This window comes from Geotrypetes seraphini, chromosome 17 (assembly GCF_902459505.1).
Source record: "Geotrypetes seraphini chromosome 17, aGeoSer1.1, whole genome shotgun sequence".
Lineage (NCBI taxonomy): Eukaryota > Metazoa > Chordata > Amphibia > Gymnophiona > Dermophiidae > Geotrypetes > Geotrypetes seraphini.
The window spans coordinates 35600319-35622827 of record NC_047100.1 but is presented as its reverse complement, the minus strand read 5'-3'; the positions used below and the strand labels follow the sequence as shown (position 1 = coordinate 35622827).

Genomic DNA, 22509 nt, shown 5'->3' with positions numbered 1-22509 from the left:
CTAGGGAGGAGGTGGGACCGCTGGACGAAGGAGACAAGAAGGGAGCGGTGAAGGAGGAGAAAGAAGTCGCAGAAAGACTCAACATGTTCTTCTCGTCTGTATTTACAAACGAAGACACAACCTACATACCGGAACCTGAACAAATCTTCAATGGAAATCAAGCAGAAAAATTAACATCCATGGAAGTGAGCCTTGATGATGTACATAGGCAGATAGAAAAACTTAAAACTGACAAATCCCCGGGTCCGGACGGAATCCATCCCAGGGTTCTGAAGGAATTAAAGGAGGAGATAGCGAAACTACTGCAGCAAATTTGCAACCTATCCTTGAAAACAGGCATGATCCCGGAGGATTGGAAGATAGCCAATGTCACGCCCATCTTTAAAAAGGGATCAAGAGGTGACCCGGGAAACTACAGACCAGTGAGTTTGACCTCGGTTCTGGGGAAACTGGCGGAAACACTGATTAAAGAACACATCGATGAACATCTGGAAACAAAACAAACTTTTGAAAACAACCCAACATGGTTTCTGCAGGGGGAGATCGTGCCTAACGAACTTATTGCACTTCTTCGAAGGTATTAACAAACGGATGGACAGAGGAGACCCCATAGACATTATATACCTTGATTTCCAAAAAGCCTTTGACAAGGTGCCTCACGAACGTCTACTCCGGAAACTGAAGAACCATGGAGTGGACGGAGACGTACATAGATGGATCAGAAACTGGTTGGCGGGTAGGAAACAGAGGGTAGGGGTGAAAGGCCACTACTCGGACTGGATGAGGGTCACGAGTGGTGTTCCGCAGGGCTCAGTGCTCGGGCCGCTGTTATTTAATATATTCATAAATGATCTAGAAACAGGCACGAAGTGTGAGATAATAAAATTTGCGGACGATACAAAACTATTTAGTGGAGCTGGGACTAAAGAGGAATGTGAAGAATTGCAAAGGGACTTGAACAAATTGGGGGAATGGGCGGCGAGATGGCAGATGAAGTTCAACGTTGAGAAATGTAAAGTATTGCATGTTGGAAACAGAAACCCGAGGTACAACTATACGATGGGAGGGATATTATTGAATGAGAGCAACCAAGAAAGGGACTTGGGGGTAATGGTGGACATGACAATGAAGCCGACGGCACAGTGCGCAACAGCCGCTAAGAAAGCAAATAGAATGCTAGGCATAATCAAGAAGGGTATTACAACAAGGACAAAAGAAGTTATCCTGCCATTGTATCGGGCGATGGTGCGCCCGCATCTGGAATACTGCGTCCAATATTGGTCTCCGTACCTTAGGAAGGATATGGCGTTACTCGAGAGGGTTCAGAGGAGAGCGACACGCTTGATAAAAGGGATGGAAAACCTCTCATACGCTGAGAGATTGGAGAAACTGGGTCTCTTTTCCCTGGAGAAGAGGAGACTTAGAGGGGATATGATAGAGACTTATAAGATCATGAAGGGCATAGAGAGAGTAGAGAAGGACAGATTCTTCAAACTTTCGAAAAATAAAAGAACAAGAGGACACTTGGAAAAGTTGAAAGGGGACAGATTTAAAACGAATGCTAGGAAGTTCTTCTTTACCCAACGAGTGGTGGACACCTGGAATGCGCTTCCAGAAGGCGTAATAGGGCAGAGTACAGTACAGGGGTTTAAGAAAGGATTGGACATTTTCCTGCTGGAAAAGGGGATAGAAGGGTATAGATAGAGGATTACTGCACAGGTCCTGGACCTGTTGGGCCACCGCGTGTGCGGACTGCTGGGCACGATGGACCTCTGGTCTGACCCAGCAGAGGCATTGCTTATGTTCTTATGTTCTCCATTTCATGTACTGGAATTCTACACCAAAAACATGGTATTAAAAATAAAAATAAAATCAAGTTTGCCTCAGATTATTATTATTTTGTTTAGAATTTCAACTTAACATTTAAGTATGTACTTCAAATACAGGAAACCCCCTTGACAGAGGAAACAAGCATTATCCTTTAGTCCACAAAATATTGCTAGATTCAAGCAGGAAATAATATAGAAAAAGAAAAAAAACCTAACGAGGCAGATGTATCCTATACAGAGATAGCCGGTTGATCTACCATCATAGTTGGATCTTTCTCTCGAGCTGCCAAAAATTCCAACAATTGCTTAGGTTCAAGAAATAACAATTAAATTGTGTGTGACATATAGCTGGAAATGTTTGTCCAAGATTATGTATGTATACATGCTGTGTTGTTAATGAAGACACGAGCCAAAACAAAAGCTTACCTTGGCTTGTTGCACGCAGCCAAGTGATACCATAGGATGGGAAAGAACCGGGGATCCACACCTTCAAAAGAGAAGAATACGGCTTAACGCAAGTAAAATAAAATAAAAACATTTTAACAATTTCTGTGCGACGAGGCAGAAAAAGGTGGCTGACTGTACTGGACACAGAATACTTTCTGAAGCAACCATAAAAATCCTTTACAAATATTTAGGCCTTACAGAGCCTGAATCACATTTTCAGAGCAGCTTTCTTGGTCCTGTAAGATTTAAAGAAAAAAATAAAACAGGAAATGCTTGAATTTCACCTCCAAATAAAACAAAATGGAGAAACAACTCTATGAAATATCACACTCAACCCACAAAAGTAGAGATGAAAGAGGTGCTTTGACTGGGACTTTATTGCACTAAAAACAAACATCAAACTTAACACAGTCTATGTTTCGGCACCTTAGTGCCTTCCTCAGGAGTCAAACTGTTGATATATTCTGTTTGGAGAATGACATGGTACAGAAAAAGCCCAAACAATGCAATATCAATCTCGTATGTCCAAATAAATGAAGCTAACAGGAAGCATAACACTCATTTTTACTTTTGTGGATTGAGTGAATTTCACCTCCTGCATCTTCATTTCCTCTTTGCAGCCTCATATACTGTTATCTCCTATGGATTCCAAGGACATCTCCTTGAAAAATGGAGATCATTCTCAATGTGGTTAAGGGAAAACTCTGGTGGACACAGACCAGTCATTACAATCATTATAAAAAGCGTCTTTTCATGGTTTTCATGGACCACAACATTTTCGCTCGGTATGCAGAGGGAGAACACGGTCCTGTCATTCCTGGGATTTTGAAGAGGTGTGCAAAGAGGAATGCAAGTCTCTAAACTCCTGGATCACATGCATGTTCAAATATTAAGTGCGGAATTACAAAATAAGCAACAGTATCGGAAAGACTCCCAACACATGTGTGTTATTCAACTTGATTGCCACACAAATGTCACAAAAATTTCTTTTTGTAACTAAGAACATAAGAACAGCATTTCTTGGTCAGACCAATGATCTATCAAGTCCAGTAGCCCATTCTCACGGTGGCCAATCCAGGTCCTTAGTACCTGGCCAAAACCCAAGAAGTAGCAGCATTCCATGCTACCGATCCAGGACAAGCAGTGGCTTCCTCCATGTCTCTCTCACTAACAGACTATGGTCTTTTCCTGTTTTTAAGATTTGGGATTTATATAATTATTTTATATTAATCATGTTGATGAATATGTTGACTGGTTGTAAAACGCTTTGGCTGTCTTATGATGGAAAAATGACGCAGATTAAATTAAAATGATATCCATCTATATAATTTTTTCTATGATTTTTTTTTCTCAAAGCTCGCACAGAGAAGGACCATGATGCCACACTGCACAGAGGGGTCCTTTTACTAAGGTGCTCTAACCAATTTAACGCACGCTAATCAGTTAGCACGCCTTAATAAATGGACCCCTGAGTTACAAAACTGTCACATCAGATTTACCCTACAATTACCAGCGAAGATAGAGGTCACCAAGAAAGGGACTTGGGGGAATGGTGGACATGACAATGAAGCTGACGGCACAGTGCGCAGCGGCCGCTAAGAAAGCAAACAGAATGCTAGGCATAATCAAGAAGGGTATTACAACCAGAATGAACGAAGTTATCCTGCCATTGTATCGGGCGATGGTGCGTCCGCATCTGGAGTACTGCGTCCAATATTGGTCGCCGTATCTTAAGAAGGTGTCACAACCCTAGCCCTAAAGCTCGGCTTGTGCCAGGGAAGGCTTTGCCTAAACCTAGGCTAGCCTTAAAGAGAGCCAATCAGTGTGACAGGCTAGACTCCAGGAAGAAGGAAAGTTCTGCATTTCCCTTTGAAACTCAGTTTACAGAACCCTGGGGAGGTGAGGATTCTGAGGGGAACAGCCTGGGACAGCCTCAGCCTGATTATACTAGCTCAGCTAACACACAGCTGCAGGGTTTTATGAGAAACACTAGGAAACCTAGGCAGAAGCTTCAGTTTGCTCTGCCCCCTCAAAGAACAGGGCGTGGTCGCCTCAGTGCTCTTGAGGTAGCACTGAGGAGGAAGCAGTCAGTCTACCCTGAGTCAGCCCAGGAAGGAGGCTCGCAGGACTGGGCTCCTGACTCTACACAAGGCCAGGACATTGAAATGTTGGAGGCAGCTCCTGTCCCTGAAGCCAGCCAGACAGCTAGCCCAGTTGCCATGGAGTTTATGGATACTGCCATGGAACCGGAAGACATAGTCATGGAGGAAAGCTAAGTGAAATCGCTTGACCTTTTTTCTATGTTTTGAATTTTGGGGTTTTTCTTTTTGAACTGCCTGGAAGCACAAGTCTGGGACCAAGTGAGCTGTGCTAGCCTCACCGCTGTAGGTGTGCCTGATTTTTGGGACATTGAATGTAGTGTGGTTTTTTTTTCTTGGCATTGTTATTTTTTGCCTTTTTGCTGTTTGGATGGGACTTTGTTGCTGACCGTGTGAAAGGGGTAGTAGTGGGGAGAATCCACTGAAGATCTTCAGGGCGGGATTGTGGGGCCAATTTTGTTGGCAAGCTTTAAATAAGTGGATTCTGCTACTCCCCTCCCCCACCAGCTGTTTGTTAAGTTGGCTGGGGAAGGCCTGTTAAAAACCAGGCCTAGGCAGCGTGTTCTAGACTGTTTAAAAACCTAGTGAAGAACCAGTATAAAGGCTGGGTAGTTTTTGTAGCCTTATTTTGCCCTTTTGAACTGTGGGACTGTTAGGGCAAAGCTACAACTCAGCCACTGGGGCGCTTACCTGCAAGAAAGGTGTGGGCGATGTTTTTGGTAAGCCCGGATTTTCTGTTTGTTTGAATTCAAAGACTAAACTGTAGCAGGGGCTACTTGGGAAAATAAAGTTGGATTCAAGTTTATTGAAAAACTTTAGTGTTCCTGACCTTTTACTTTATTTTACTCTTAAGAACCAGCAGGACCTTCAACTTCATTTGAAGGCACGTCGAGCTCGGTGTTTGCTGAGCCCTGGTCGGGAGCCAGTTGCAAAACCCGGCACCGGCAGGCTCACAAAGGATATGGCGTTACTAGAGAGGGTTCAGAGGAGAGCGACGCGTCTGATAAAGGGGATGGAAAACCTTTCATATGCTGAGAGATTGGAGAAACTGGGACTCTTTTCCCTGGAGAAGAGGAGACTTAGAGGAGATATGATAGAGACTTACAAGATTATGAAGGGCATAGAGAGTAGAGAGGGACAGATTCTTCAAACTTTCGAAAACTTCAAGAACAAGAGGGCATTCAGAAAAGTTGAAAGGGGACAGATTCAATACAAATGCTAGGAAGTTCTTCTTTACCCAACGTGTGGTGGACACCTGGAATGCGCTTCCAGAGGAAGTAATAGGGCAGAGTACGGTACTGGGGTTCAAGAAAGGATTGGACAATTTCCTGCTGGAAAAAGGGACAGAGGAGTATAGATAGAGGATTACTGCACAGGTCCTGGACCTGTTGGGCCGCCGTGTGAGCAGACTGCTGGGCATGATGGACCTCAGGTCTGACCCAGCAGAGGCATTGCTTATGTTCACCTAACATGGGAGACAACTTTCAAAATTATTGCGGGTGATAAACCCAATGGAAATTACCTCTTCCTGCACATAGCCAAGGAGCTTTCTCCAATATTGGGAGTGCCCCAGCACCCACAGAACTGGCTCCTATGCCACCTGTTATAACTACTAACCATTTTTATAGCACTGCGAACAGATCTACCATCTAATCGAAACAAACTGGACAAAGAAGGGATTAGGGAATGATTAACAACAGACTGACAGCACATGAAAAGCCAGACAAACCTAAAGTCATTCCAGGACAAGCTGCTGAAGGACTAAGAGCATGACTGGAAATCTGTGAATAAACCTCTGGGTTCTATATATGGTGCCCAGATTTGCGCACTCAAGATGTGCTTCCAGTCTGAGTAGTGAGCCCTTAACTAGAGAATGACACGGGGAAAAAAAATTTGTCCCCATCCCCGCGAGCTCGCCCCATCACCGTCCTATCCTCGTGGGCTTGGTCCCTGTCACCATCCCATCACCGCAAGCTCGGTCCCCATCACCGCCCCATCCCCACAAACCTAGAGAGAAGAACATTGTTCTTTAAGTAGGAGTTAACTAAAGTGGATGGGATTGGGGAAGGGAGGTAGGGAGAAAAGGTAGGGGAGATTGATAGGGAAGAGTCAAAAGGGGATAGTGAGACAAATATTCTTAATCTAACCTCTTTCCCAGAGTCTTCTCCCCACTCTCGTCCCCATTTCCCAGCATCTTCTCCCCTCGTTCTCTTCCCCAGTTCCCTTCAGGCAGCTTCAGTGTCTTCTTCTCTTCACCCCCCCCCCCCACCCCCCGCATCCTTCGTGCGGTCCAGCAGCTCCTTCCCACTGGCCGGTCGTGCATCTCCCTCCCTCCCTTTCCCTTCGTGGCAAATGCAATTTCTACAAGGCTAAGCGTTCTATTGCAGCCAGAGCCTTGAAGTCACATCGCTTGTGGCTGCTGGAAAGGTCTTCTCTGATGCAACCGGAAACAGGAAGTTGCGTCAGAGGAGACCTTTCCAGAAGCCACATGCGATGCAACTTCAAAGCTCCGGCTGCAATAGAACGCATAGCCTTATAGAAATCACATTCGCCACAAAGGGAAGGTAAGGGGAAGAGAGGGAGATGCCTGGATGGACAGCAGGAGAGAGAGGGCTGCCGGACCGTGCGCTCATTCACTGCACATGCTCACTCCCTTAACTGCAGAGACAAGGCCATTCACAGCTCCACGGGGCGGTGAATGGCCTTGTCCCCGTACTCATGGTGACCATTTTTTTTGTCATTGTTGCCACGGGTAACAACCACTGAGTCATTCTCTACCCTTAACTATAAGTAATTGGGTGCTAACAACCAATTATTGAAGTTAACTAAACATTTGTGCACGCATCTAGCTGGCCGCTATAAGGCGATATTTCTCAACTCAGGCCAGGATTCTCAAAAAAACAACGTTATAAAGCGATGGTCTGCTAATGCAGCCGTTTTGATAGCGAATTCAAAAAAGCAAATCAATTTAAAAAAACCAAAAAAAACCCCAAACACACGTGCAAATGAGGTCGATGGACAGCAGCGGATTTGCTACATTTGCATGTGCCCATCGCACATGTTTATCTAGAAGAAAAGTGTATTTGTTTATTATAGGTCATAAGAACATAAGAATTGCCACTGCTGAGTCAGACCAGTGGTCCATCATGCCCAGCAGTCCGCTCACGCGGTGGCCCTCTGGTCTAAGACCAGCACCCTAACTGAGACTAGCCCTACCAGCGCACATTCCTGTTCAGCAGAAACTTGTCTAACTTTCTCTTGAATCATTGGAGGGTGTTTTCCCCTATAACAGCCTCCGGAAGAGCATTCCAGTTTGCTACCATTCTCTGGGTGAAGAAGAATTTCCTTACTTTTGTACGGAATCTATCCCCTTTCAACTTTAGAGAGTGCCCTCTTGTTCTCCCTACCTTGGAAAGGGTGAACAACCTGTCCTTATCTACTACGTCTATCCCCTTCAGTACCTTGAATGTTTCGATCATGTCCCCTCTCAATCTCCTCTGTTCGAGGGGGAAGAGGTCCAGTTTCTCTAATCTTTCGATTAACCATCTTAGTCGCTCTTCTCTGGACCCTTTCAAGTAGTACCGTGTCCTTCTTCATGTACGGCGACTAGTGCTGGACGCAGTACTCCAGGTGAGGGTGTACCATGGCCCGGTACAGCGGCATGATAACCTTCTCTGATCTGTTTGTGATCCCCTTCTTTATCATTCCTAGCATTCTGTTTGCCCTTTTTGCTGCCGCCGCACATTGTATGAACAGCTTCATCGACTTGTTGATCAGAACTTCCAAGTCCCTTTCCTGGGAGGTCTCTCCAAGTACCGCCCCGGACATCCTGTATTCGTGCATGAGATTTTTGTTACCGACATGCATCCACGTTGAACCTCATCTGTTGGAAGGGGTGCTTCCAACGGTGCTTCCAGAACGTTACATCGTTCTCGCGGGTGGTGAAAAGTTTTGTTCCTGTGTCTCCTATTCTCCTTCCAGCCCTGTTGAGGCCTGCAGCTATAATCCATGATAGAAAATATTCAAATAAATCGTAGCTCCAGGAATTAATCCAGTAAAAAGATCTCGTAGAAGTCCCTTGGCCTATTCCAGAAAGTAGCCACAGAGGGCGCCAATTAGTCATGTTCAGTGCTGCTACTTGGTGGTCATTATCCAGAATATAAATTGGACCACACTGAATTACAACCATGTGGGGCTGTGTTAGTCCACCGTTTCTTTAGTTTTACTTCAATTTATTACCTGAGTTGCAGAGAGGGTGAGCCACCTGTTCTGAGCCTCCTCAGACTATGATGGAGCTATTTCCTCGAGCTTGATTATGTCACGTTGCATATCTTCGCAATCCCCCTGTGTCTTCACTACTCTGAATAACTTCGTATCGTCCGCAAATTTAAGCACCTCACTTGTCGTACCAATGTCCAGATTGTTTATAAAGATGTTGAAGAGCACAGGTCCAAGCACCAAGCCCTGCGGCACCCCACTGATGATTCTCTTCCAGTCCGAGTAAGGACAAAGAACAATGATGTCTTCTACATGACCAAAAGATAATGATGTAATGCATGAAATTTCAAGGTCACAGAGGTTCATTCTTGAGAGTTCTGCTACAGTAGCAGCCAAATTCTGAAGATGGAGTGTTTTAAGTCTAGTTTCTATATTTGTTTATTTTATATATTGAATTTATACTTCAACTAATAAGAAACTGTAATCAAAGCAACAGAGAACACAACATTCATAATAAAACAATAGACCTCTGTGAGCCGCATCGACAGGATCCTCAACAGTGTAGAAGAAGATATGGCGGTGGTGATGCATGTGGGGACGAACAATGTGAGCACCTATCTTTGTCATGAATCAGGCCTATGTAGGCACTTTAGACCGCCTAATGCCACTTAAGGCATTAGGCATGCCCATAATGGCATTTGGCGGCCTAAAGCGCCTAAGTTGGCGCAATTCCAGTGCGTATTATTTAGGCGCCAGTAGGCACTTTAAATGGTGCCATTTTTTGCTGTTTTAATGGTGCTTGTTAATTAACTTAGGCACCGATAAGCCGCCTACCCCTAAATTTAGGCACTAGAATTTCTAGAATTTCCCCATAAGTATCACAGAAGCCGAGGATACTTTGTGTGCCTAAGTGCTTTGAAAATTAGCCTCATGGTGGAATAACTCATATTATCAGCAAAATATTTTTAGGTGGAGGAGAGCCCACCACAGCAGCTATAAATAAATACACAGAAATGCTCTAAGAGGAACTGGTCAAACTAGGAGAGCTGTTTAGCATATTATATCACCTTCCAGAGTCAACAGAGCTCACAGCCGTACAAAGTCAAATTAATGAAACACCAGCTGTCTAAACAGATAAAGTAACTTTTTTTTATTATGACTCTCTTTGTCTAGTAATCTATGAGTAAATACAGCCGGTATTTGGTGGCTGCTCATTCTTTGCTAAGGCTCACTCTCTCTATCCTCTTCTTACAACAAAGGAAAAAAACCCACATTCCTACATATTTGATAATGAAGTACAATGATGGATAAAAAACAGAAATTATACAAAAATGGGGAGAATTGATTAGCACAATGCCCACAATATACTAATCACATTATTAGCGCCACAGAATGTTCCCGCAACTCTTGACCATCTCTATACCAACAAGTCAACTCACAGACAAGTGATATTTTTTGTCATTTTTAATTGAGATTATTGTTTATATATGGTAATAGTTGAATATAGAGGGAACATGATGGTTCCTTTAACCATTGGTCTTGTTTACTGACCGGGGAGTAGGAGTACTGAGCACACTTCCTTTACATATTTTTTTTGTTTGTTTTTATTTATCATTTTTCAATTACCATATTAAGTATAAACTTGTACAGAAAGGTAAAGTTAAGCAGAAAATAAAATATAATGCAAAACAAAACAAATTACTATCTGCTCTCATAACACAAATATATCCTTTACATATTTTTTAATGTTTTTTTGTGTTTGTTATTATATTTTGTTTTTTGAAAAATATTTATGTGGCACTAATAATGTGACTAAAAAACAAAAATACCATACCATAGAGTTTCTTATACCCCACAATTGTCAATAAGGATTCATTGCGCAGAGAGAAAGCGTCATTTAGAAAGCAGTTGAAAACGTATTTATTTGTTAAAGCTTATTATTAGTTTTGATGATTAATTTAATTTATAGTTTGTACTGTGCAAACTTTTTATTAACGTTATGCTAGTTTTTATTGAATGTGCTTCTTTTGAGATTTTGGAAGAACAGGACAGGATGACATTTAGTGTTCTAATATGTTTGAAGAAATCTTGATTATTTATATTTTTATTGTAACTCGCTTAGGCATTAAGCGGGGAAGAAATTTTTAAAATAAAATTGCGCTTAACAATAAGATTTGAGATCAACCATTACAATAACATTCTAGAGCAGTGGTATTCCACCCAGTCCTCAGGGACCACCTGGACAGCCGGGATTTCAGGATATCCACAATGAATACGCATGACAGAGACTTTGAAACCCCGACTAGAGTGCATTGGATAATAGCGATCAGATAGTTACAAGTCGAGAGATAGGAAAGTCAGTGAGCTTTATATTCACAGCTATACTAGTCAGGGCTCCTACTGTAAGAACAGTGCACCTACACAAACCAAAATGAATGCCATGAAGTCAGATGAGGCAACCAGCTGTGTATCTCCACAATCATTCTGATAAACACGAAGGGGAAAATTCTATTAGAGGTGACCAAAGAAACGCGCCTAAATAAATAGGTACCTAAAGTTAGACACCTAACTTAATGGGTAAATTGGCTTCGATTTATGAGCTTTAACAAGCTCATAATTGAAAAAAATAATAATTAATTGGGTGATAGGCATCTATCTTCTTAGGTGCAATTCTGCAAAAGAAAGGTGTCTAACTCCAAAGTAATGTGGAAAGAGAACTGAACTTGAAAGATGGATTCATAGATTGAATACGGTGGTTCCCCATGAGTTAAACCTAGAAATTGAATGGTCATCAATGTTTTGAACCGGGTCGTTTGTTTCAATATATTGTTACATATAGTTATATATAGTTTTTTTAGCAACATCAGAGAGTTCCTCCCCCCTAGAAGGGCAGGGGGTGGTTTCTTCCGGGTTGAGCCTATCACGTCTCGGGGAGGTCCTGTAGTGGGAGGTAAATAAAATGGAGCCCTTGAGACGCAACCGGCATCTCACAACACTAATGGATTTGAGGTGCACAGCTGCGGTAGTTGTAAGTCAGGAATTATTTCCATTTAAAGTTGTATTTAGATCAGCAAGTAATGGTTTGAGAGGGTAGACCCCTGACGAAACTTCAGTGAAACATGTCGGGTCTTACCGTTCGGTCAGTATGAAAAACAAGATAATCACCATTACTAAGTTAAGTAATAACACACTAAGAAATGCATGGTATTTAAACTTTGAAGAGACCGGTGAGGATTTCACTGCTTGTACTTCCCGTATATACACCTTGGTGGGACGGAGGAGTGGTAGTCCTGAGGTCTCATAAAAAGACAAAAAAAAGTATTTTCTAAACATTATGAACATTCAGTCAAATTAGAAACTGGATTTGAAAGATACATAGTTAAACACCTTAGAAACTATTCTAGTTTAATTAACTCCAAAGTAGGCATGTTTAGGGGTGGAGAAAGACTTGCCTCATAATGTAGGTCTGTAAGACCCTGGGGCCTACATTGCAGGCGCAATTCTGTAATAGGCGCCCAAGTGTTATTGATGAGAGACATGTGCCTATCTTTTTAGATGTCTTTTACAGCATTCCTCCCCCCCTAAGGGCCCAATTCTATATATGGCACCTAAAAATTAGGTGCTGACTAGTGTAGCGCTAAGCACGATTCTATAAAAGGCGGTCTTTACAGTCTTAGGCATTGCTAGATGAACTAATTGTAGATGCACCCTAAATATGCCAGGGTTTTCTTGGCCTATATATGTGTGCTTAAATTAGGCCGCCTAAGTCCAAAATAGGTGCCTACATGCAAAACATGCTCACGATTCGCTCCCTAACCATGCTTACTTCATGGTAGGTGCCTTGGACTAGGGGGCCTAACATACAATTAAGTGCAATTTGCATCAATTTTGAGGTGTTAAGATAAAAAGGAGGATGAAGGGCAGAGAGCTACAGGGGCTCATTTGCAAAGCACTTAAAGACCCCCCCCCCATATTATCTATAGGCACCGAAATCAGCGGCTACCTAAAAAGCCGATTAAGTCTGAGCTCATTGGGGACAACAGGGATAGAAAACAAATTAAATAAATAAATTAGCACGTACATTGGCTAGGTGCGTCAATGTAAGCATCTAACTTTAGGCGGTCTACTAAGACAGTATTCCATTTTACAGTATAAAAGTTGTGCCTATCTGACAAAGCGGAGACTTAGAGGAGACATGATAGAAACCTTCAAAATCCTGAAGGGCATAGAAAAGGTAGATAGGGACAGATTTTTCACACTGTGGGGAACCACAAGTACAAGGGGGCACTCGGAGAAATTAAAAGGGGGCAGGTTTAGAACAAATGCTAGGAAGTTCTTTTTTACCCAGAGGGTGGTGGACACATGGAACGCGCTTCCAGAGGCGGTGATAGGCCAGAGCACGTTACAGGGCTTCAAAGAAGGTTTGGATAGGTTCCTAGAGGATAAGGGGATTGAGGGGTACAGATAGGAGTTGAGGTAGATTATAGGAATAGTCAGGGACCACTGCTCAGGCAATAGGCCTGATGGGCCGCCGCGGGAGCGGACCGCTGGGCGAGATGGACCTCTGTCTGACCCGGCGGAGGCAAATTCTTATGTTCTTATGTCACATACGCTCCTATTGACTTTATAAATGCTAGCCCATGTGCAAAAGAAGTCATGAACATGTAGGCATAAGCACTTTACACCAGCTCCGGGGCCAGTGTAAAATGTTAGCCCATACTTTTTCATCCACGTACATATTAAGAAATGTTATAATCTAACCTAAGTGACGAAAAATGTGCGTCTCGTTTCCTTTTGGACTGCGTGTAAATTGTTTTATAGATAACGGATGTGTAAGATGAACATTACTGTAAACCACTTTGCATCTTGATGTAGAAAGAGCGTATACCAAATGGAAACGTACATGCTACGACGCTTATGACTCAATAGCACCCCCAAAATTCTTGGCCCCCAAATAATTTAGATCCGTTAGTAAAGTGCAAGCACAGCTTCATCCCTGGGCCATAAAAATGTCTTCCTCTGAAGATTTCTCTTCAGAGATTAAGTCCAAATTGTCAGCAGATACGAGGTACACTCGCAAAGGTTCTTATACGGTACTCGTCAACTTCCCTTAGGGGTGAAGTCAGTGAAGAAAATAGATCTTGCTAACAAGAAAAGACTTTCGTCTGGGAGTCCCAAAACCTCCTGAAGTCAGAGGATCAACTGGCCTAAATGAACACACACGGTTGGTATCCATCTCCCCAGTAGAAGTCTTACCCACCCCCTTGACCAACAAGAAGGCCAAAAAAGACTGCCAGTTCTGTGTCCAGGGCCCATCCAACATGCAAGAAATCCCCCCCCCCAAAATGTTACAAGTAGTCTATTCCACACACAAAGCACAGTAAAGGGAAGTTATTAGCAGCATAGGACAGTTGGAACACATATGTCTGAGGAAGTTCATTTCCTGGATGGTTTTTACCACATTTCCTAAAAGGAAATAAGCATACTGAAAACTTTTGCTTCCTATTCCCAGTCATGTACCTTAAAACTGAAATGTTATCAAAAGGATCTGTCACACTTTCTCTTCTCAAAGGTCTGGTGAAAGAAAGAACAGAACTTCAGCCAGTGCCGTAACTCCTAACGCATGCATCCTTCAAGGAGTTTCTCAACAGGCTATGCCACAGAAAGAGCTCTTTTTTCCCCCTGGACATTTCAAAGTAATTTTGCAATAGGTCTATGTATGAAGGCTAAGCCTATTTTATATAGATAGAACGAGGTTTCTTTATGTAATACTAGGTGGTTGGGTTTTTTTAGTTCAAATATTTTTATAATTTAAAAAAACCCCAAGTATACAAATATTAAACAGGACATGAAACAAATCAGTTGTACAAACCATGAAAGATATACAAAAGAATAAGGTGTATAGGACAGTACAATACAACCGGATACCTCATGTCAAACAAATAACAGGTCAGCACACATATTTCAACCGGAGATATACATGCTAAGCATGAAAGAAAATTCCCAACAAGCATCACCGGATAGGATAAATTAGGCAGGGGCAAAAACTCAGTATATAACTTATATAATACATTCTGAAATACAATATGTCAACAGTCTAAAGCACAGTAAGCTTGAACAGGGCTCCATATTTTAAGAAATGAGCAGGTAGAATGATGCCTTTCCGCAATGACGCTTTCAAATTTGATGGTTATACATACTGTATTCTACCAAATCATGAATTCCACTTTGGATAAGTCCTTCCAGCAATGATGTCATACTAGGATTAACTGCAGAAAACTGCAGCTAAGATAAAGACACAGGCATTTGTGTATTTGGGGGGCATTTTATGACCATGCACCTGAATTGTGACCCTGCCTGTGCCCCACCCAAACTCCACCCTGCTCAGGTCTACACACGGGCTGTGTAGAAGTACTGCCTTCTCGCTGCACAAATATTTATGTGCATAAACCAGGGATAATTTTCTAGAAAGCTTTTCCATACCGAAAAAATGTTTTATTATCCCTTTGAGCCTCATTCAACGAAGATCTGTACACAGAAAGTCAGCCAACAGGTACAGCTACCTGCAGAGATCCAATTTCCGCCCTCTGCACACAAAAAACAGATCGATCATACACAGCTTAGTCATATGGTATCACTTTGTAGGCCGAGGACTACCAAGGCAGAAATAAACCCGTAAACTTTTATGCAAAAAGGTAACAAGTCCACATTCAAAGTGATTTACATGCCCAAAAGGAGTTTAGCCACATAAAACCAGCTCTCTGAAAACAGGCCTCTTTATAATGCAGCTGAAGGTAGGTTATTGTTTCACCTCAAGCAGACCTTTAACCAATTGAAAGTGAGCATTTCTGCAGCCTGGGTTCCATAAATGGCAAAAACAAATCAGGTTTAAGGCTGGAGTGGGCTCTGATAGCACCTCGAATAGTTAGGAAGTAGGATCAGTGTCGGGCAGACTTCTATGGTCTATGCCCCAAAATTGGCAGGGTGAACATAAGAAGTGCCGCTGCTGGGTCAGACCAGTGGTCCATCATGCCCAGCAGTCCGCTCACGCGGAAGCCCTTTTGGTCAAAGACCAGCGCCCTAACTGAGACTAGCCCTACCAGCGTACGTCCTTGTTCAGTAGGAACTTGTCTAACTTTGTCTTGAATCCCTGCAGGGTGTTTTCTCTTATGACAGCCTCTAGAAGAGCGTTCCAGTTTTCCACCACTCTCTGGGTGAAGAAGAACTTCCTTACGTTTGTACGGAATCTATCCCCTTTCAACTTTAGAGTGCCCTCTTGTTCTCCCTACCTTGGAGAGGGTGAACAACCTGTCCTTATCTACTAAGTCTATCCCCTTCAGTACCTTGAATGTTTCGATCATGTCCCCTCTCAATCTCCTCTGTTTGAGGGAGAAGAGGCCCAGTTTCTCTAATCTTTCATTATGAGACAAAATTTATTAACTTCTCCAGTTACTACTATTAACTATTTCTAATTCTAGTTCCATTATATCTTTTTTGATATATGGAGACCAGAACTTCACACAAAAATCAAGGTCTGGTTGTGCCATGGAGCAATACAAATTTATGAGTAGAAGGCTTCAAAATAATAAGAACATAAGAAATGCCTTCACCGGATCAGACCCTAGGTCCATCTAGTCCGGTGACCCGCACACGCGGAGGCCAAGCTAGGTGTTCTCTACTGGACACCTTGTTTACCCTTGTCCCTCAATGTGATTTGCATGAAGATATGCATCCAACTTGCCCTTAAATCCCAGAATGGTGGTCTCTGTCTTTATAGAAGGATGAATCATATACAGTACTTCAAAGGGCAGTTATACTTCAAACCTCCCTTGTACTCCTCCTATTTCTATGTGATTTTATCAGAAAGTTTCCCAGGCCCTCAGCGGCATCTTTGATCACAGTAAGGATGGCCGCGTCGTGTTGAGTGTATAGTTATGAGGGATATTGCCCTGAGGAAACCTTAACGGGGTGAAACATGTTGGCGACTCTGTCCCTCTAGGCTAACCACCCAAGCTAAGTGCATAGCATTTATCATTTAAGCACTTCTACTATTTAAAGCATTTAAATTATTAAATTATTTAACTTATTGAAAAATTGAAAAATCACAAATATAGACAAAATATCAGACTTCTATAATACCAGGTACCCGATGACGATTAGGGGCATAAATCCATTGGTTATGATAGTTTATTGAACCTATGGTGGCACCGCTGAGGGCCTGGGAAACTTTCTGATAAAATCACATAGAAATAGGAGGAGTACAAGGGAGGTTTGAACTATAACTGCCCTTTGAAGTACTGTAAATGGAGCAATACAAAGGCATTATAGCATTCTTTGTTTTATTTCTATATGTTACCCTAGGAATTTTTAGGAAAGGAATAGAGAATAAAACAAAGGAAATACGGTAATACCTTTTTATTGCACTAACTCAACGCATTTTATGATGAACTTTCAAATGTAACCTTTCTTCAGATAACATAACTTACAATCAAATTTCTATACCGCATAACCATAGAGTTCGATGCGGTTCACAAAAGATTAATTAACAGTATGCAGAATCAAGAAATTAACTGATTATAAATTTTGAGAAGAGATAAGTTTTAATTGTCTTCTGAAATGAAAGTAAGAATGTGACATAAGGAGAAGATGATGAGACTGTCGTAGAAGGCTGCTTGAAAGAAAAGAGCATGATCGTGATATTTCGTGCTTTTACAACCCTTGACAGGTGGAAAAGCAAAAAGGGGGTGGGATCTGTTATTTCTCCGAGACGTAACGCAAAGTATATAAGCCATTCTGTTTGCCATTTTGGCCACATCACACACTGACCAGAATATTTCAATGTACTGTCCATGATAACGCTTAGATACTTTTCCTAGATGGTGGCTCCTAATATGGAACTTAGCATTGTATAGCTAACTAAAATAAATACCATATATACTCAAATATAAATCGAGATTTTGGAGCCCAAAAATGGGGATCTTAGTTTATATTCAAGTCAGCCTCCACCCACTCCTTTTCTAGACCTGTTGTAGGTCACCCCCAGGCCTGCTGTAAGCCCTGGTGGACCAGTGGCGAGCCAGGATAGGAGGGATCTCTCCTAACCCCTGTCCATGCTGACTCTAAAATAGTGGTTCTCAACCCTGTCCTAGGGGACCCCCAGCCAGTCAGGTTTTCAAGATATCCCTAATAAATATGCATGAGAGAGATTTGCATATAATGGAGGAGACAGGCATGCAAATATGTCTTATATATATTCATTAGGGATATCTTGAAAACCCGACTGGCTGGGGGTCCCCTAGGACTGGGTTGAGAACCACTGCTCTAAAACATCCCCTTCTGCCTCTCAATCCTTTAGAATGCCTACCTTGAAAGCTCTTGTGGCCCAGCAGTGAACCAGGGCAGGAGCAATTTTCCTACACTCTTGTCCCGTGCAAAACACTATCTAAAATGGCTGCTGCAAGTTCTCGCAGCCTTGTGAGGTCTGCCACAGGAACCTCATGGTAGCTATTTTAGATAGCGACTCACACGGGGCAGGAGTGTAGGAAGATCACTCCTGCCCCGGTTCACCACTGGACCACCAGGGCTTTCAATGTAGGGAGGTGGGAGAGAAGTGGGATATTTTAGAGTCAACCAGGACAGGAGGCATCCCAATTGTCCCAGGGCTTATGGCAGGCTCGGAGAAAGGCCTGCAAGGCATCAGGGGAGGGAGTGGGAATTGGGTGAAAAGCCCGGCAGGGCAGGGAGGGTGGGTGGGGACTGTGTGCCTGGAAGGGCAGGGCAGTTGAATATAAACCTTTGGTTTATTTTTAAGTTAATTTTTATTCCCCCTTTTTAGGAGAAAAAAAAATGTTACCTTGGTTTATATTTGAGTTTATATGGTAGAACTCTGCACTTCTACATATTAAATTTAATGTGCCATTTGGAAGCCCAACCTTTCAGTCTCCCAAGGTCCTCCTACAAATTACTCACAGTCCACATGTGATTTAACAACTTTGAATAATTTTATGTCATCTGCAAATGTGATCACATCACTCACTACTTCCGTTTTTAGGATCATTTATAATGTTAGAAAGTACTGGCCCTTGCATGGACCCTCTGAAGACTCCCCATTATCACCTACCCTCTGAGGGTGTCTTTGTGATACTTTATTAAGTTGTTGCATCTTTGGACATGTTTCTAGCTTCCCCTGTGTGACTAGGGATGTGAGGCCATCGTTTGCCGTTTTAAATTGGAAGAGGAAAGGGACCCAGCAGGCTGTAACCCCATACTGTGTGAAAACTGCCTGTGAGAGAAGAGGATGGACTTTCCCTAGACATCTAACACTCAAAGATTTCTGTCTGAGTAAAGGCAGGTCAAGTGAGATCGAATTTGGCAGCCTAATGTGGCATCTTTCCCTGTTTAACTGACTTCCTTTGAGGTGATGTAATGTATCACGCTTCAAAGAAAAACCCACTGTTTTGGAAGGAGCCTTGTGAAACATACAGATTGCAAGTGAAGAGCACTTTGTGACAAGAAGTTGGGTTTACGGACAGCGCTATAAGTGCTGCATTTAGATTTCAGCAAATATTTTTTCCATAGCTCCATAGGTGACATATGCGTAAATAAATTGAGCACCCTCGGGGCGAGCCCTAAATTCAGTAGGTTAGAAACTGGTCAAAAGGGAGGTGACCGGGGGCAGTGGTGATGCCAGTGGTATGTCCCCTCCGACACTCATAGTGCTAAAATTGCTAGCGTGGTTTTGTAAAAAGAGGAGGGGAGCGGTGGGTGTCTGTCCTCCATGTAAGGTTAATTTAACTCACTTTGAAACACCCTCCACTGAAGGAGATTCTATCAAGATTCATAAGTCATCTGAAGTTTCCTCAGAATTCCAACAAATCATTCAACTGTGGCAGATTACTCTGCATAAGAAAATGGTAACATTATTTGAGCTAGGGTGTACACAGTGTCTGGTATTTACTTCTGAATTTTAAAGAGCACACTGGAGTCAAGACTGTTTTGCCCAAAACAAATTATATACCAGGATGTCTGCCTAGTGAACCATGAAATGCTATGTTTCTAAAAGCAACAGCCTGCAAGATGCACGGCAGCCGCAAAGCAATAAACCTTCATCTTAATAAATGTTGTTTAAATTTGTTTAAGAATTAAAACTTAAAAGTCCAATTTTTGACCTACAGAGTTGAGCAAACAGGCTCTCTCCCAAAACGGATGTATAGAATATGCTCCGAGAGTTACACACTAGGTACCACCTGCAGACTTATTATGGAACTATATCTGACCTTTATGTGTTATAGGAAAGGAATTTGGGTTAAACTAATACAGTATTCTAGTTCTTTTCAGGTTTTTAGAAAGGCATTGAAGACTTATTTGTTTGATAATTTTTTATAAATGAGTTTATAATCTGTTATGCTTGTATAACTTTATTATTTTGTGAACCGCTTTGAACTGAAAGACACAAGTGTTATGTTATGTTATATGTTATGTTTAAGTGAACTTACTATAAGAGGGAATTATAATGGCAAAACAAGGGTGATACTGAAAATACTGCTTTGATTAGTCACCCATCAGCAATCTATAAATCTCTTTGTAAATAAAAAATGACCACACAAAATATGATACGTGCTTAATAGTGAACGCTCAGACCCACAACTATATCCCAGTGAAATATCACAGAGAATTCACCATCAACACTGAACCATTTACAACGATCCAAGATGGCGATTTGTACCGGTGTCTGGTGAGACGCTGAGGGTATATCCGCTTTTCATTACAGCAGCGACTAGATTTTCGTCGGTCGCGATGCCGAAGAGACGGGGGAAGAGCGCCGCTGCTGCCTCGCGGCGTCTTGAGCACCCCCCTCTTGCTTCGATTGAGCATTTTCTCCAGCGTATCCAGAGGGAGTCAGTGGTGTCGGAGAATCGCCCGCTGGACTCTGCGGCGTGGAGTGACGCCGGACCGGAAGTCCTGGGGCTGGATACCACGCTGAGCCCCGACCAAAGGAATCCACCTCCCCCACCGCTGAGTGCGAGTTCCCCATGGGAAAGGAGTGGGCTAGAAGCTGCAGCACTCTCTGACCCTGAGGCTGTAACACCGGGAAGCCAGCAAGGTGAAGTCTCTATGGCTTTGTTAAGCCCAGAGATACCTCCAGCGGATAAAGTAGAAGGAGGAGAAAATCCAGACCAACAGACAGAAGGCAGTCAAGGTGAGCCATCTCAAACTTTACATGAGACTTTCTTTAAATATGAAAAACCAGCTGAAGTGACTCTTGATTCAATTTGGGACTTAGTTTCCAAACTGGGAGACTCACTAACTAAACAAATTAAGGAAGGTGAAAAGAATACAAAAATTCTAAAACAGACAATAGAGGAAAATAAACAGGAAATTTCTAATGTTAAAGAAAAAGTGGGAGAAATTGAAAACGAAGTGAAAACGATCAAACAAGTTCAATCCACAATAATAAAAGATAATCAATTAGAAGAAAATTGGAAACTATGGAAAATAACTATCGGACTAGTAACCTACGACTGTTGAATTTTCCTAAAATCATATCTATAAACCCGAGAGAGATGATAAAAAGGTACTTTATGGAGATACTTAATATTCCTGAGGAATCATTGCCTCCTCTCACTCGAGTATATTATTTGCCTATTAAAGAAGGGGATCAACACTCGGAGGATAAGAAACAGGAAATACAAGACCTTCAACAAGACTTGACAGCAATCCTGGAAACATCAGATAAAGATTTGGTTAAACCAGCAACTCTCTTACTATCTGTGGCGTTGTTGCCGGATAAGGATTGGATTTTGAAAATGTTCTTTAGAAACAAGAATAAAGAATTTTTGGGTTTGAAAATTCAAATGTTTCCAGACGTTAGTAGAGAAACTCAGAATCGTAGGCGGCAGTTTCTTTTGATGAAAGCAGGAGTTACACAGCTGGGTGGTATTTTCTTTTTACGTTTCCCATGTAAATGTATAATAAGGTATCGAGATAATAAGTAAGTGTTTTTTGAACCGTCTCAACTTACAGCCTTTCTGACACTGAAATGTCTGGAAAAAGAAGGAACAACAACTACTACAGTAACAACAACGTAATAGTAAAACTAATTGGATTTGATATTAGAATAATTCCTCAAGCCAGGCACGCGATACTGTTTTCTTTATATAGAATTATAAATTGATTTCCTAAAGTTCACTCATAAATAATCTTGGATCATATTATAGAGGACTTGAGATTGTCCGACTAGAACTTTTTCTTTCTACATCATGTAAATGATTTTCTTATAATTTTGTGTTTGATCTAACAATCTTTCTGTACAAAATGTTTTGATTTTGTTAAGAATTTTAAAACGATAAATAAAGAATTTAAAAAAAAAAAATATATATCACAGAGAAGCTGTGTAAAGAGACTATCTTTGCTTGTTCACAGTCTCACCCACCATTACTATATAACATAAGTTCTAATAACATCCACAGCTCCTAAAAAAGGAACAAAAACTACTTATCTTAGTAAGTAGTCTTTACAGCTACTCCGGGTACATTCTTAATCACCACTGCTGCACAAAATGCATGTACACCGACCACCCCAACCCAGGTTTCACCTATAAAATTCTACTACTCGCTTTTAAGTCTTTAGCAACCAATGCCCCAGAATTCAAAAACTATTAGCGATTCATATGCTGAGAGATTGGAGAAACTGGATCTCTTTTCCCTGGAGAAGAGGAGACTTAGAGGGGTTATTTCTTTTTGCCAGGCTATGCTTAGCACAATAGCATGCAAATCGTAGGCATGCTAATTGTGCTGAGTAGCCTGCTAAAAGGAGGGGGAGGGACTGTGCCTGGCGCCTGCTCAGAAGATCAGAAAAGTACAGCTTCCACCCCCCCCCTCAAGCCCCGATCAGATGAGCAGGCAGGTGACAGCAAG

The 22509-nt window shown here is 42.1% G+C and overlaps 1 protein-coding gene across 4 annotated transcripts in view; it reads right to left on the bottom strand.

The window, feature by feature from the left end:
- PRKCD (protein kinase C delta) overlaps positions 1–22509 on the bottom strand; it is a 185230-nt gene that overhangs the window by 119556 nt on the left and 43165 nt on the right. For 3 of the 4 annotated variants that reach the window (XM_033926562.1, XM_033926560.1, XM_033926559.1), the window contains exon 2: positions 2256–2316. The exons of the other annotated variant lie outside the window; for it this stretch is intronic. The gene's annotated coding sequence lies outside the window, so the exon portion shown is untranslated. The remainder of the gene's footprint in view (positions 1–2255; positions 2317–22509) is intronic. 4 annotated transcript variants of the gene reach the window in all.